Source organism: Mirounga leonina, unplaced genomic scaffold, assembly GCF_011800145.1.
Source record: "Mirounga leonina isolate KUSES-001 unplaced genomic scaffold, KU_Mleo_1.0 Mir_176, whole genome shotgun sequence".
Taxonomy (NCBI): domain Eukaryota; kingdom Metazoa; phylum Chordata; class Mammalia; order Carnivora; family Phocidae; genus Mirounga; species Mirounga leonina.
In genome coordinates, this window is record NW_023270454.1 from 21,868,411 (window position 1) to 21,884,546 (window position 16,136).

The 16,136-nt window shown below is 42.5% G+C and overlaps 2 pseudogenes; one reads left to right on the forward strand and one right to left on the reverse strand.

Moving 5' to 3' along the window:
• Nucleotides 1-1,867: 1,867 nt before the first annotated feature.
• Nucleotides 1,868-3,311, reverse strand: LOC118022522 (annotated as a pseudogene).
• A 9,371-nt stretch (nucleotides 3,312-12,682) lies between these two features.
• LOC118022416 lies at nucleotides 12,683-13,150 on the forward strand (annotated as a pseudogene).
• The last annotated feature ends 2,986 nt before the right edge of the window (nucleotides 13,151-16,136 follow it).

Below are 16,136 nucleotides of genomic sequence, written 5' to 3' on the forward strand. Positions count from 1 at the left end.
AGCTTTATCTTTAAAAGATAGGGACTGTCTTTTTAAAAAAATTATATTATCATCATCATCATCACACACATACAAAATTAATTAATTCTTTATTTTAATCACATATCAGTGTTCATATTTGCATGCTTTTCTTGTTGCCCAGGTAATTTTTTTTAATCTTTTAAAGATTATATATTTATTTGAGAGAGCACGAGCAGGGTGGAAGGGGGAAGGAGGCAGAGGGAGGGGGAGAAGCAGGCTCCCCGCTGAGCAGGGAGCCCAACGTGGGGCTCGATCCCAGGACCTTGGGATCATGACCTGAGCCAAAGGCAGCCACTTAACTGACTGCACCACCCAGGTCCCCTGTACCAGGGAATTTTGAGTAACAAAGCATTCTGATTCACAAGACTATTGCAGGCCATATTCATTATCAGATCAGAAGTATATGGAACATGAACCAAAGCTCGTCAGCAGGTCAGTGTGAAATACTTTTCTTCAGTGGGATTCCTCATCCCTCCTGCCCACAGCCAGGTGACAAATCAGGATTAGTGGGACCAGATCCACAACTGGGGAGGTGGGAGAATCACCCTGGTTGAAAAGCCTCATGTATAGTTTCTGTGGTCCTTTCAGAGGACATACCTAGTTACAAGATCGCCATACTCAACAAAGCCAAAGCTACAGTATTCCCACCAGGTATTTGTAGTGTATTTTTAGTTCCTCCCAGTCCCAATGCAATTTACCAATCAGAGGTCATTTTTGTCATAAGCAGTGTTGACTGGTGACATAGATGACAGGCCACCTTCTGAGGTAGCTCATGGAACAGCCAGGACGTTAGTTGACTGAAGATCGAATATGTATACATAATAGGAAAGAGTTTTATCTTTTACCAAAAATAGCTGTTTGAGGGATAATTGACATAAAAGTAACTATAGGTTTTTGTAGGGTAAAATTTGGTAAATTTTGACATGTATGCATCCATGAATCCATCACTACATTCAAGAGAGTGACTATATATCCACAAATCAATGTTAAATATTTTCTTAATGCTCCTTTACAATCCTTCTCTACACTATAAAACCACCCCACCCCATCCCCAAACAACCACTCACTTGTACTGTTACTATAGATTAGCTTGCATTTTCTAGAATTTATATAAAATAATACAATATATACTTTTTTGGAGTGAAGAGGAAGGTGTGTCTGGTGGGAAGGTCTCACTCAGCATAATTAGAGATCTTCTGTGTGTCACAATTAATAGTTCATTCCTTTTTATTGCTGAATACTATTCCATTTTGAGGGTATACCACAATTTTTTGATCCATTCACCCATTTGTTGGCCATTTGAGTTGTTTTTAGTTGTGGCTGTTACTTTTCTTATTGTTACTGTTTGTTTGATTGTACCATGTATTTGCTTGAAACAAAATGCAAATAATATCAATACATTTCTATATTTCCTACTGCATTTCTTTTTTTTTTAATTAAAAAATTGTATTTACTTCGAAGCATTCAGGATTTACTACTCCCCCCACTGCACCAGGCAAAGTTAGTGGCTGTTGAAAATAGACACCAGGACAGGGCTATCTAAAGACACATGAGGTAGTGTGTTAACTATACAAAAAAAAAGACACTGTACGGTTTATTTTATTTATTTATTTATTTATTTAAAGATTTTATTTATTTATTTGACAGAGAGAGAGATAGCGAGAGCAGGAACACAAGCAGGGGGAGTGGGAGAGGGAGAAGCAGGCTTCCCGCCGAGCAGGGAGCCAGATGTGGGGCTCAATCCCAGGACCCTGGGACCATGACCTGAGCCGAAGGCAGACACTTAACGACTGAGCCACCCAGGCACCCCGACACTGTACAGTTTAAAAACAAATCTTACACAGCCTTACATTTCAATTTTTTTCTTTAAAAGGAGTGAGTTGTGTACAGGGGGGTTAAATGCTTGATAGACAAGAAAAAAAACTGCTCGAGAACCAACTTATTCATCATCATCATCTTCGTCTTCCTCCTCCTTCTCTTTGTCTTTCTCGTCTCCCTGGTCTTCCTTCTTTGTCTTGTTTTTTTCAGTCTGGATGACTCCCTTTTTTCCGCCTCAGACTTCCCTTGAGCGCGGTGTGTAGCGATATCCTTCTCATTTTTTCCCTCAGCTGAGTGGCCTTATTTTCGTAAGGCTGCTGGTCATCTGCAGTAGTGCTGTTCCATGTCTCTCCCAGTTTCTTTGCAACATCACCAATGGATAGGCCCGGATGTTCTCCTTTGACTTTTGGCCGATACTCAGAACAAAACAAGGAAAAGGCGGAAGGAGGCCTCTTGGGTGCATTGGGATTCTCGAACTTCTTTTTTGTTTCCCCTGTAGGGGGCATATAAGTTTTCATTTCTCTTTCATAATGGCCCTTGTCTGCCTTTGCCACGTCTTCAAATTTTCCTTTTTCTCTTTGGCAGACGTGGTCTTCCACCTCTCCAAGCACTTCTCCGAGAACTCCGAGAGGTGGACAGAAGCACCCAGGTGCTTGTTCTTGTGCTCCTCTCCGCAAGTTTGCACAAAGGAATGCATAGGATGACCTGTTGCCTCTCGGCTTCTTAGGACCTCCTCTGCCTGCGTTTAATTGTTTTCCTCAGAGAGGCAGAGTCACCAGTGCCCGCCTGGCTCTCACTTGCCCTGGCGCCATCTCTGTGGAGCTCAGTGTACTGCAATCAAATTCCATCACTTCTTTTTTTTTTTTATTATGTTATGTTAATCCCCATACATTACATCATTAGTCTTAGATGAAGTGTTCCATGATTCATTGTTTGTGTATAACACCCAGTGCTCCATGCAGTACATGCCCTCTTTAATACCCATCACCAGGCTAACCCATCCTCCCAACCCCAAATTCCATCACTTCTTGAAGCTGTGTCTCTCTCCTGACAAAGAGGACTGAGAAGCCAAGATGAATTTGAGTCAAGGTGATCCGGAGCTAGGGGATCCGTGGTTGCCTCCTCCTGGCAGCTTCTTCTAGAGCTGAAGGAAGGGAAGCAGAAACAGGCTTGTGGGGTTCTGGCTTCCTGGGACCCTAGAAGACTTCAGGCTTTCTTCAGGAAAGTGAACACTGAGGAGACATCAGTTTCTCACCTTTCCTAGTTCCACTTGGATCACACTTACTAAAGGGAGTCTCCTCACCCAGAAACCCTGAGTACACAGTGCCCTTTGCAACCTCCCCGGCTGAGCTCCAAGCCGAGGCCCGCTGCCCCGTCTGCCTGGATTCCCTGAGAGACCCAGTGACCACGGACTGTGGGCACAGCTTCTGCGGCTCCTGCATCCACCAGTGCCGGGAAGACCCACAGGACATCCTCCCCTGTCCCGTGGGCCTCCACCACCGTCCCGACAGGAACCTCAAGAGGGACATGCAGGGGCGCCTGGGTGGCTCAGTTGGTTAAGCGACTGCCCTTGGCTCAGGTCATGATCCTGGAGTCCCGGGATCGAGTCCCGCATCGGGCTCCCTGCTCGGCGGGGCGTCTGCTTCTCCCTCTGACCCTCCCCCCTCTCATGTACGCTCTCTCTCTCATTCTCACTCTCTCAGATAAAAAATAAAATCTTTAAAAAAAAAAAAGAGGGCCATGCAGTTAGGTCACATGACTGCTCTTGTGGCGTGGCTTCCCGCCGGGAGGAGCAAGGAGGAGGCTGCGGGAGGAGAAAGCCCCGTGCGAGCGGCACAGTCAGGCTCTGGCCCTGGTCCGTGAGAAGGACCTGGAGCTGCTGTGTCCGCAGTGCAAGGTGTCCTGCGGCCACCGGGGCCACCCCCTGACGCCCGTGGAGCAAGCTGCAGCCGGCCACGGGAAGCAGCTCCGAAGCTACACCGAGCCCCTGCAGAAGCGGGTTGAAGACGCTGAGAGGGGGGTTAATCTCGAAATTATCTGAATTTCAAATGAAGGTAAAAATTCAAAGGGGGAAATAACATTCTGACTTTAAATAATTTGAGTTTTCTTAGGCTAAAAAATTTAAAAAAAGTTTTCTTAAAGAGAAAGGAATTCTTTTCAAATTACAGATTGAAGAGAAAGCCATTCAGGAGAAACTGAAGGAGAACCAAGTAAAATTCTCAGAGTGTGTGAGCTCACTAAAAACGTTCCTGTTTGAAATAGCAGAAAGGTGTGTAGTCAGAACAGGAGTTGGTCACAAGTATTGAAAGTATCTATAATTGGGGTGCCTGGGTGGCTCAGTCGGTCGCGTCTGCCTCCCACTCAGGTCATGATCCCAGGGTCCTGGGATTGAGTCCTGCTTCAGGCTCCCTGCTCAACTATGAGTCTGCTTCTCCCTCTCCCTCCACCCCTCCCATTCCTTTCCCCCTCCCCTCTCTCATGCTTTCTCCCTTTCTTCTCAAATAAATAAATAATCCCCCCCAAAAAGAAAGTAGGGGCACCTGGGTAGCTCAGTCGTTAAGCTTTTGCCTTTGGCTCAGGTCATGATCCCAGGGTTCTGGGATGGAGCCCCATGTCGGGCTGCCTGCTCAGTGGGAAGCCTGTTTCTCCCTCTCCCACTCCCCCTGCTTGTGTTCCCTCTCTCGCTTGTCTCTCTCTGTCAAATAAATAAATAAAATCTTAAAAAAAAAATAAAAGAAAGAAAGTAAGTAACTATAACAGGTACAAAAACCTAAACACTCCAGACTTCTTTTCATATAAATTCAAGAAAAAATGGGCACCTGGGTGGCTCAGTCGTTAAGCGGCTGCCTTCGACTCAGGTCATGATCCCCGGGTCCTGGGATCAAGCCGTGCATCGGGCTCCCTGCTCAGCGGAGAGCCTGCTTGTCCCTCTCCCTCTGTCTGCTGCTCTCCCTGCTGGTGCTCTCTCTGTCAAATAAATAAAATCTTTTAAAAAATTCAAGAAAAAATATATTGGTTCTCCTGAACAATATTTTAACCTACAGAAAATAATCTATTGAAGGTCAGTTTGACACTAGATATTGAAACTGCTCACCCCAGTCTTATTATCTCAGAAGATAGAAAAAGTGCAACATTAGGAGAGGTGAAAACAAACTTTTCTTACAATCTCAGCAACCTTACTTTTTTTCCAGCAGTCCTGAGTTTTCAGAGAGTTGTTTCTGGCAGATATTATTGGCAGGTGGAAGTAAGAGGCAATGGTCAATGGGCCGTAGCTGTCTGTAAGGAATCTTTTCCTAGAAATGCAATGACTTCCCCATCCCCAAAAGATGGATGATAGCAAATCAGTTCTGTCTGGTCCAATAAATTCCATTTGACATTTTCCTGGACTATGAGTTGGGGAAGGTTTAATTTGAATAACAGGTCTCATATCTATACTTAGACTGATACATTTAGAAAAAACCTTAGGACTTCTTTCTTTCTTTTTTTTTTCTTTTTAATTTAGGGCTTATTTCTATATTGGACCTACTTTAGACCTTACAATATAGTAACTCGTAAAGAACCACCTAGGGACCTTTGTAGGGTGGTATTTTTCTCTCTGTTATTCACGCATGCCACTTGGAATATTAATTATATAATTACTAATTGTTGGGATGATATGATGTCAAGAATTCTGGTAATTTGGGCTTTGGTTGTGTGTGGTTTTCACCTTTTTTAAAGTGATTCTGTATTCACAGGAAATTGCAAAGATAGTGCAGTGTGTTGTGTTAACACCTAGAAGATAGTCATCTTTCATGGAGAGATGGTGCCTCTCTTTCACTAACTACAACTTATTACTTAGCGGGACTACTTCACAGAAATGGTGTGGGAAACAAATGCAAAGTGCTTTTGTAGTTTCAAAGTAAAATATATAAAAATTACGGGTCTCGGGGTGCCTGGCTGGCTCAGTCAGTAGAACATGTGACTTGATCTCAGGGGTGGGAGTTCAAGGCACATGTTGGGGGTAGAGTTTACTTAATTAAAAAAAGTGTTTTTTTTTAAATTACAAGTTTTTTCTTACATTTTCTCTTCAAATTTTTGTAAATGCACTTCCAACATTTATAATTTTCCTATGTATTCTCCATTTCTAGAAATTCACCAGTTGATTAAATCAATTATAAATTCCATGCTTTACAATATATTGAAGAAAATGGTCCTTTACTTTCCAAATTGTTATACTTGGAAAAGCCATTTTATTTTATTTCATTTCATTTCATTTTATTTCATTTTTTTTTTGGAGAAACCCATTTAATGCCAGAAAGTTTTAGGGCACTTTTGCAGAAACTGGTGTGTATAGACCCTACTTTATTAACCAGTGGCCAGGATTACAGCCTAAGCAAATTTATAATACTCTAAGGTACAAAAAGGACCACAGTCGATTTTTCATTTTGTCTTTGTTTATACAAGGTATTTACAGATTTCTATTTGTTTTGCTTTTGTCTTGCAGGTTTGAAAACCATGTTCATATATAACCTCAAAACACCACATGCTTGTGTTGTAGTACATTATGTTAAACTTTCATTTTAGAAAATACTTATATTTGGAGACCTTTATGTGTATTGTTTACAAATCTTGGTAATAAAGAGTTTTATTTTGTGGGGTGCCTGGGTGACTCAGTCTGTTGGGCGTGGGACTCTTGACTGAGGCTTGGGCAGTGATCTTGGGTCATGGGATCGAGGCCACCCCCCCCCCCACGTTCTGGCTCTGTGCTCAGCATGGCATCTGCTTGTCCTGCTTGTCCCTTGGCAATCCCCCAACCCCACTCATGCTCCCTCTGTCTAAAATAAATGAAATCTTCATGGAAAAATTTCATTTTGTATATCTGTAATTTTTGTCTACAATGTGAGAAAGATGCTCAGAGTTCTGGGGAACCTCTTTCATTGAAGTAGGAGGAACCCATACATCAATCAGGACAGCCTGTAGTGGTTGTCAGCTGCTTAGCAAGACAAAATCTAGTACTTTTTTATGTAAAGTGCAGTGAGGGTCAGCAGGGCACTGCTCCAGTACTCCACCCAGTAATCTAACTCCATCACGCATGTGCTGTCAGCACTGGGTCACTGCAACTAAAAAAAGAGCATTAAAATGGCACACTGAGGCTGAAAAACCAACAGCAGGAAGTGACACACATTTTCAGTTATTCCATTTTCTAAAATTAATTGCAAGGCCCCACTTATCTGCAAGGTGGCTGGAAAGAATACATTAATATGAGGTGAAAAGCTATCATTTGCCACAATTCTTGAATCTAATTAGACATTAGTGAAATTCACATTAATAATAAGTGCTAGAATTTGCTAGAATTAAAACTCTCCAATTAGAACTTGTAAATAGATTGACATAGACATTGCTAATAGCTTTGGCTCAATTTGACAGCAGTTATTCAATAACTTCACCCACATCAGAGATACTTCTTTTAAAGTAAAATAAGAATTAAAAGACTCTTCAGTTGACACTTTTTCAATGATTTCATAAGTGATCTGGCAGCAAAGTCACTTGAATACTAGTCTTTGTTTATTTACTTTTCTTTGCTTATTCACTCTGTTCTTGGCCTTGAAATTGACAAGAATCAACTGTGACTCTACACGAGTTTTCTGCTTGCCAGGACTCATGAACAGGGACATTCCCCCATTAAAATTCTGTGGTTTTAAAGTTGGGGGGAGTGAGGAGGAGGGCATAAAACAGGGGCCCTAAGCAAGGGAGGTGGGAAGGCTGTGACACAGTTTAAAGCTAATGCCCATGGGACTTGCTGTTGCCTTGATTGGTTGGGGTTAAGGAATTAGAGAATTCAAACATGCTTCCAAGGATTTCTGCATTTGCTATTAGTCACATGGAGAGTCCACCACTGAGACGTGGAGATGAATAGTATTCTGATGTGGCAGAGGAAGTTGGTGGTAAATCAAGTGAAATTTTTTTTCACATTTGAGGGAAAATATTTTCAAAGACCCTGAGGCAGGACAGAGTGTGAGTGGTTAGAACCAAGGCAGTGGGGAATTGCTGTTCTTCAATCTTGTATTTCCAGCTCCTATGATGGTGCCTGGTTACTAATAATTGCTCAATGAATATTTGTGATATTTGTTTTTATTTCAAATGATCTCTATGGCCAATGTGGGGCTAGAATTCATGACCCCGAGATCAAGACTCACATGCTCTACCAACTGAGCTAGCCAGGAACCCCTATTTGTATTTGTTAGGTAATTAGTTAATTATGGAATATACAAACCTTATACACCAAAATCATGGTACATTGCACACCTTGCTAACTGATTTTGTCTCCCTGGTGTGGCTTATTAGTCCAACATTCCCTCCTCTTTACTTCAAGGGTTGACTCAGCTCTCAGCTGTCATTACAACAAAGAAACAGTAAAATCATCACTTCTACCAATCACTGCCACCTCCCATCTCCAGTGTAGATCTTATTTATCCAAAGGAGAATATATTTACTGTGTGAGAAAAAAAAATGAACCCTTATAAAAACATAATTCTTGGGAGTAATAGGTAAACTCCATATGATGCACTGAGGAGGACCTGACATCACATATGGAAATAGTATTCCTGCCTAAAATGCTTAACCTGGATCTAAAGAAGAATTCATTAGATAGTTCCAATTGTGGGACAGTTTGCAAAATAAGTAGCTTGAATTCTTCAAAAATGTCAATATTATGAAAGATAAAGAAAGGCTGAAGAACTCTTCCCAATTAAAAGAGAATAAAAAGACAAGGCAACTAAATACAATTTGTGATCCTATATTGGGTCCTGGATCAGGAAAAACAAATTTATACAGAGCATTATTGGGATAACTCAGGAAATGTGACTAGGAACTCTATATTCAATTATAATATAACAGATTGTATCAGTGCTGAATTTCTCACATGGTAACTGCATTGTGGTTAAACAAGAGCACACCTTATTCTTAGGGCATAATCTATTAAAGCATTTATCCTCTCCAATGGTTTACAAAAGAAAAATAAAGCTCTGTATAAACAGAGCGATAAAGAAATGGGGCAAAATAAAAGCAGGCCCATCTAAATGAAGAGTATATTATGGTCACTAGACTCCTCTTGTAACATTTCTGTGGGTGGAAATCATCCAAAAATGAAAAATATTGGGATGCCCGGGTGGCTCAGTCAGTTAAGTGTCTGCTTTCGGCTCAGGTCGTGATCCCAGTGTCCTGGGATCAAGCCCAGCATCATTGGGCTCCTTGTTCAGCAGGGAGCCTGCTTCTCCCTCTGCCTGCCACTCCCCCTGCTTGTGCTCTCTCTTTCCCTCCCTCTGACAAATAAATAAATAAAATCTTAAATAAAAAAGACAAAATGAAAAATATCCATCTTTCCTTTAACATGGGAAATACTTTCTTTTCAAAGACAATTGTAAAGGACAGGTAGGATATTAGGAATTAACACTGTGGCATATATACTATCTGTGCATTGCTAGATCTTGAAAACAACATGCCATATGCCTTCTTATTTCTTCTGTGTTCATGTTGAGATTTCTGGTTTTTAAAATTTTTTTTTTAACATTTTATTTACTTATTCTAGAGAGAGTGAGAGAGAGTATGAGCAGGGAGGGGGTGCAGAAGGAGAGGGAGAAGCAGGCTCCCGGCTGATCAGGGAGCCCTAGGTGGGGCTTGATCCCAGAACCCGGGGATCATGACCTGAGCCAAAGGCTGACACTTAACTGACTGAGCCACCCAGGCACCCAAGACTTCTGTTTTAATGACAAATAACAACTTGGTTTCCATAAAACCTAAAATTGTTGGTTTTCCATTCTTGCTTATAGTTTTGAATACTCTATTGGTGTGCAAAATTCGTCGTAATTTAGAAAATTTCAGTGAAACAGTTTTTGGCTGTGCCAACTATGCATGAGTGCCATAAATAAGCATGTATAATATTTAATACTTTAAAAAAGATAAAACAAAAGCAAAAATAAACAAGTGGGACTATATCAAACTAAAAAAAGCTTCTGTATAGCAAAGGAAATCATCAACAAAATGAAAAGCAACCTACTGAATGGGAAAAAACATTTGCAAATCATATATCTGATAAGAGGTTAATATCTAAAATATATAATGAAGTCACACAACTCAATCTGATTTAAAAAATGGGCAGAGGAACTGAATAGACATGTTTCAAAGAAGATATCCAAATGGCCAACAGGTACATGAAAAAATGCTCAACATCAATAATCATCAGGGAAATGCAATTCGAAACCACGATGAGATTTGTACACCTGGGAAGCTCAGTCGGTTAAGTGTCTGACTCTTGGTTTCTGCTCAGGTCGCGATCTCAGGGTGGTGAGACTGAGCCCCGAGACAGACTCCACACCCAGCACAGAGTCTGCTTAAGACTTTTTCTCCCTCTCCCCCCTTCCTCCCCTCCCTACTCTCTCTCAAATAAATAAATCTTTTTTAAGATTTTATTTATTTGTCAGAGAGAGAGAGAAAGAGAGAGAGAGAGAGAGTGCCAGCACAAGCAGGGAGAGTGTCAGGCAGAGGGAGAAGCAGGCTCCCTGCTGAGCAGGGAGCCCAATGCAGGGCTCGATCCCAGGGATCATGACCCTGGGATCATGACCTGAGCCGAAGGCAGACCCTTAACCAACTGAGCCACCCATGCGTCCCTAAATAAATAAATCTTTTCAAAAAAACCAAACAAGGCACAGTGAGGTATCACCTCACACCTATTAGTAGAATGGTTATCAAAAAGACAAGAGATAACAAGTTTTGGTGAGGATGTGGAGTAAAGAGAACCATGTGCACTGTTGGTGGGAATGTAAATTGCTGCAGCCACCATGGAAAACAGTATGGAGGTTCCTCCCCAAATTAAAAATAACCATGTGATCTAGTAATTATACTTCTGGGTATTTATTTACTTGAAGGAAATGAAATCACAATCTTGAGGAGACATCTGCATTACCACTTTCATTGTAACATGATTTACAATAGCCAACACATGGAAACAACCTAAGTGTCCATCAACAGGTAAATGGACATATATTACATAATACACACACACACACATAATGAAATATTCAGCCAAAAAAGGGGGAAGGAAATCCTGCCATTTGCAACAACATGGATAGATTTTGAGGGCATTATACTTAATGAAATATGTCAGACAGGGCTCACCTGGGTGGCTCAGTAGGTTAAGTGTCTGCCTTTGGCTCAGGTGATGATCCTAGGGTCCTGGGATTGAGCCCCGCATCGGGCTCCCTGCTCAGCAGGGAGTCTGCTTCTCCCTCTCTCTCTGCCCCTCCTGCCCCTGCTGTGCTTTCTCTCTCTGTCAAATAAATAAAATCTTAAAAATGAAATATGTCAGACAAAGACAAATACTGTATGATATCACTTATTTGTGAGAATCTAAACAAAACAAAACAAAAACAAACAACCCCCCCCCCTAGATACAGACAACAGACTGGTAGTTGCCAGAGGTGGGAGGGGTGGGCAAAGTGGATAAATGTGATCAAAAGGTACAACCTTCCAGTAATAAGATAAACAAGTCCTGGGATGTACTATATAGTACGATGACTATAGTTAACTGTATTGTATGTTTGAAAGTTACTAAACCAGTAAATCTTAAAAGTTCTCATCTCACACACACACATTTGTAACTATGTGTACTGATGGATGTTGACTAAAACTGACTGTGGTAATCACTTTGCAATATATAAACATATCAAATCATTACGTTGTACACGTAAAATGAGTACAATGTTAAATACCAATTATATCTTCATAAAAAGATAAATATAAAAAGGATAAGCCCAAGTTAAGTTGTAAAAAAAAAAAAGCAAACCCATGACATTATATATATAAGGTCATCCCATCTCATTTATATATATATATGTATATGTGTAACCTCAGGCTTATGCTCCTTGGGAAGGAAATGCCTCCAGGGGGCTCCACCGGAAGGGCTCTTCATTGCCCCTGTGGGTGGGGGTGGGGGGCAGGATCCATGGTAGCTGTGCTTTTGGATTCTGAGTAAGACTTGCCTGGGCTGCAACCCCTCTCCATCTCTTAACCTCTTTGGTCCTCAATTTTCCCATCTCTGAATTGGGAACCATAATTACTGTGAGGGCTATGTGAAATGAAGAAACATGTTTAGTTAGAGCAAGGACACGTGTCATTTATTTCAGGTCACAGGCTGAGCTTCCTCCAGCACCCTGTATTCCCAGAGCAGTTTCGTTCCCTGCCTCTGCCTCACGGTCCACTACGGAGAACCACAGTCACTGTGTGGATGAAGGCCCTAAGATTGCATCGACCTTAGGTGAGGGCCAGTCACCCACCACCCAGCAAAGACCCATGACCTCCAGGACTTACTCCCCCAGGCAGCTGTGAAAGACATGGTGGGGCTGGGCGCCGGGTGGGAAGTGCTGAGTGGAGGTGCGGGCCTCAGAACAGGGCATGCGCGTGCGGCAAAAGAAGGAGTTGGTTGTTGGCTCCAACAACGTAAGGAATTACGGACAGAGGAACTAATGGGCCTGGCTTTCTCACCTTGGCTCCACTTATGAAAAAGGCAGTTTGGGCAACATGAGCGTCCATGGCACAGGCTCAGCCTCTGAGGGTTCTTAGGAGCTGCAGACCTGCAACCTGCTGCCTGCAGAACGCTCCACAATCCTTGTGCTGCATAGTGCTGGATGGGACAGACTGCGAGGAGAGGATGTCACTCGGGACCTGAATTACATCTCCGGGGAGGGAATGACTTGGCCTCGTTTAGCCTTTCAGATTTCAGTCTCCTCATCAGCAAAAATGGGATTAGGGAGGATTGCAAAGGCACAAGGGAGATTATGTGTATTAATACAGCCTGCTTCCCTTTCTCTTTTTCGCCGCCATCCTGCTCTGCATGGCTGACTGCTTCTCGCCATGTCTTCTCACAAGACTTTCAGAATCAAGCGATTCCTGGCCAAGAAACAAAAGCAGAATCGTCCCACTCCCTAGTGGATTCGGATGAAAACTGGTAATAAAATCAGGTACAACTCCAAGAGGAGGCACTGGAGAAGAACAAAGCTGGGTCTATAAGGCGTCACACATCATGAGATGACACACTTAACTGGCACACATATTTAATGAAGCTGCGTGAAGATCATGTGTTCTATCATTCTGTAAACATCCTTCCTACCTGGCCATAGACTTGTCTTATCGTGGAAATGAGTTTTCTCTGTGACTATGCCTCTGCACCGGTAGGTTCGTTCAGTAATAAATGCGAGGCCTTTCGGCTCTAAAAAACAAACAAACAAACAAACAAACAAATAAAACACCACAGCCCGCTCCGCCTGGTCTGATTGAATCACAGGAGATCCCTTCCCCACCAACAGCATCTTCGAACTTCTAACACCCGTAGCCTGGCCCTGCCTTTCCTCCACGGGGGAGGAGCCAACAGTCTCGTGGGCGGGGCCCTAACAGCTCCACCCTCCAAGTGGTGTATATATGCAGTGGTCTCACTCTGATATGCCCAGTCACTTCAGGCACCTCTCAGTGAGACTTGTGTTCGCGGCAAGCCGGCCGTCCAGAGTCACCTGCCCCAGGTAAGCAGGGAGTTGGGACGATGTGGGGCTGGGGAGAGGGGGCTGGAGAGTGGTACGCACGAGCTGTGATCTCCTGAGCTCCTGCTCTGTGCAGGGCTGAAAATCGCACCCTGCAAGGGAATCCCATCTTGAGTTTGGTTTCTTTTAAAAGACGTGTCGGTTCTTTTTTTTTTTTTTTTTTAAAGATGTGTCGGTTCTTAAGGTTACCAGTCCCTCAGTAAGCCTAGTCCTAAGTCACCTAAAAGTACAGATAGTCAGTTCTTGTCCTGTCCTATCCTAGGGGTCAGAAAACAGGGAGACTGTCTCTGTGTGTGACAACCTCCTAGAAAAGGGAAGGCAGGTGACAGCTGTGGAGAGCTTGGAGGTAGGAGAAGCTGGAGCTGATGGAAGGATATGGCCCTCCAGATGGGAGCAGCAGTCCTGTAGGAGAGGGTCAGGATTAGATCTGAGGGCGTGGAGAGCAGATGGGTGGAGGCCCAAATGGGTGCTGATGGACTCAGCAGTCGGAGACAGGTTCTGAGGGTCCTGAGTATGGAAAATCTCAGATATCATTAGTTACCATTGGTCACCTTCTATGTGCCAGGCCTGCTGCTAGGAACCTTTTCTCCTTCTCTGTAAATGCTCTCTGACTTTTAAAAGGTCTTGTGGTATCCTTCTGGCTCCACTACCCTCCATGTGTAGTCTTTCAAATCTCTGCCAATCTCATGAGATGCAAAGAACAATCTGTCTTGTTTTTCATTCTCATGTCTCTGCATTATTAAAATGATCTGCTTCAATTTCATGATTGGCCATTTGTTTATCTCCTTTACCCATTTTTATATCCAGATTATTCATATGTTTGTTTGGATTACTTGGTATAAGAGCTATTTATATGTTTGAAAAAAAAATTATTACCAGCACCCCCCAGAAACATTTCTAATGTTTTTCCCAATCACTAGCCTGTCCCTCCTCCCCAAATATTTGCATTGTGCTGAGGTCTAACACCATGAAGTCATTTTTCCTATACACAATCTGTATTTTGTGCTTGGCTTTTTTTTTCACACATCTCTGTGATTCATCCAAGTTTTGGGGTGAAGAATACTTAGCACCTTCCCATTGCTAATTAATGTTCCACTGTATGAATACACCACAATTCATTCATGCATTCGAATGTCAGACATTGGAATTATTTCAAGTTTAGACTTGTGAAAAATGTTGTCATGAATCTTCATGTATGCCTTTTGGTGCACATATTTTGAAGCCCTTCTGGCTCATATTTCTGATGGTTATACAGCCTGAGTAGAATAACTGGGTCTTAAGATATGTGTGTGTTCCAAGTTGGTTGATAATGCAAAACAGTTTTCTCAAGTGGTGGTACCAACTTACATGCTCACCTCCAGTGTATGGGTGTTTCAGTGAGAGCACAGATCACTAAGACTTTATATCTTAATATTTTGAAATTCATTTTGGGGTCTCTGGCAGTTAAGCAGAGATTGTCTTAAACCCATCAGGGTTTGGGGTGATTAAATCAATGGACTTTTTAAAATTTATTTTTTATTTTTATTTTTATTTTTTTTAAAGATTTTATTTATTTATTTGAGAGAGAGAGAATGAGAGAGAGCACATGAGAGGGGGGAGGGTCAGAGGGAGAAGCAGACTCCCTGCGGAGCAGGGAGCCCGATGCGGGACTCGATCCAGGGACTCCAGGATCATGACCTGAGCCGAAGGCAGTCGCTTAACCAACTGAGTCACCCAGGCGCCCAAATCAATGAACTTTTTAAGGGGTATCCCATTTATGACTCTTCTAGTATGTAACACTTCACTGATACCAATTTAAAGTGTGGAGCATTTACCAGGACACATCCTCTACTGGGTGCCCTTAAGTCCAAGTTTGTTCCCTCAACCCTGAGAGTTGGCCTCAGCTTTTCAGCCTTTATTTCAGAATCAATAACTGGTACTAAGGGAAAACTCCATGTGCTCTTCTAGGGATCTTGTCCCTACCAATCCTTACTAGCTGGTATCTCATCAATTACTTTGGAGGGTAGTTGTGTATGTGTGTGTTTCTTAGTATTTTCTCACATTGAATTTCCTGATCTCCATTTTCATTCTATGCATCTTGTCGAAATCACAGCTTTCTGACTTGGCAGCATCCTCAGAGTAAATCTAATCTAGCCCAAACCACTTTTATGTACACAGTTGGATGTATCCTGCAGTTGAGATGCTTAAGTGAAAAGTAAATTTTGACATACTATGAATTCAGTGTTGTGGTTTAAGAAATATCTGTGGTTTAAACCAAAAAATACCAGGTTCTTTTATTGGATCTTTGAAAAGATTGAACTGATTGAAGTCAGGACTTGTATCCTTATTTACTTGATTCTCTTAGAGATGAGGATGTTAGCTACTTCTGCCAGATCCCCCAGATAACAAGTAAGGGGAAATCCTACCCAAGGTGGAGGCTCAATTTGCAAAGACTTTAACTTTCTGCAGTGTCATGCGGCCCCCTGTGGTTGATGTGGGTGTAGGTAGAATCCTGGGAGTGGAGAGAAGAATTGGTGGCTGTCTCAAATGTGGCAGTGAGCAGGGCCACAAAACAAATGGTAATTTTTTTTACATGAAACAGTATTTTCTCCTCTCCAGGGATGAAGAGGCACTTTAAAGTTGTGTCTACATTTTGACCAAGAGAATTGCGTAACTTGGCTTCACATCCTCTGAGCTGCCAAGGGCAGCTGGCTGCCCAACTAACCTGTGATCACCTGTAGCTTCCCTGGG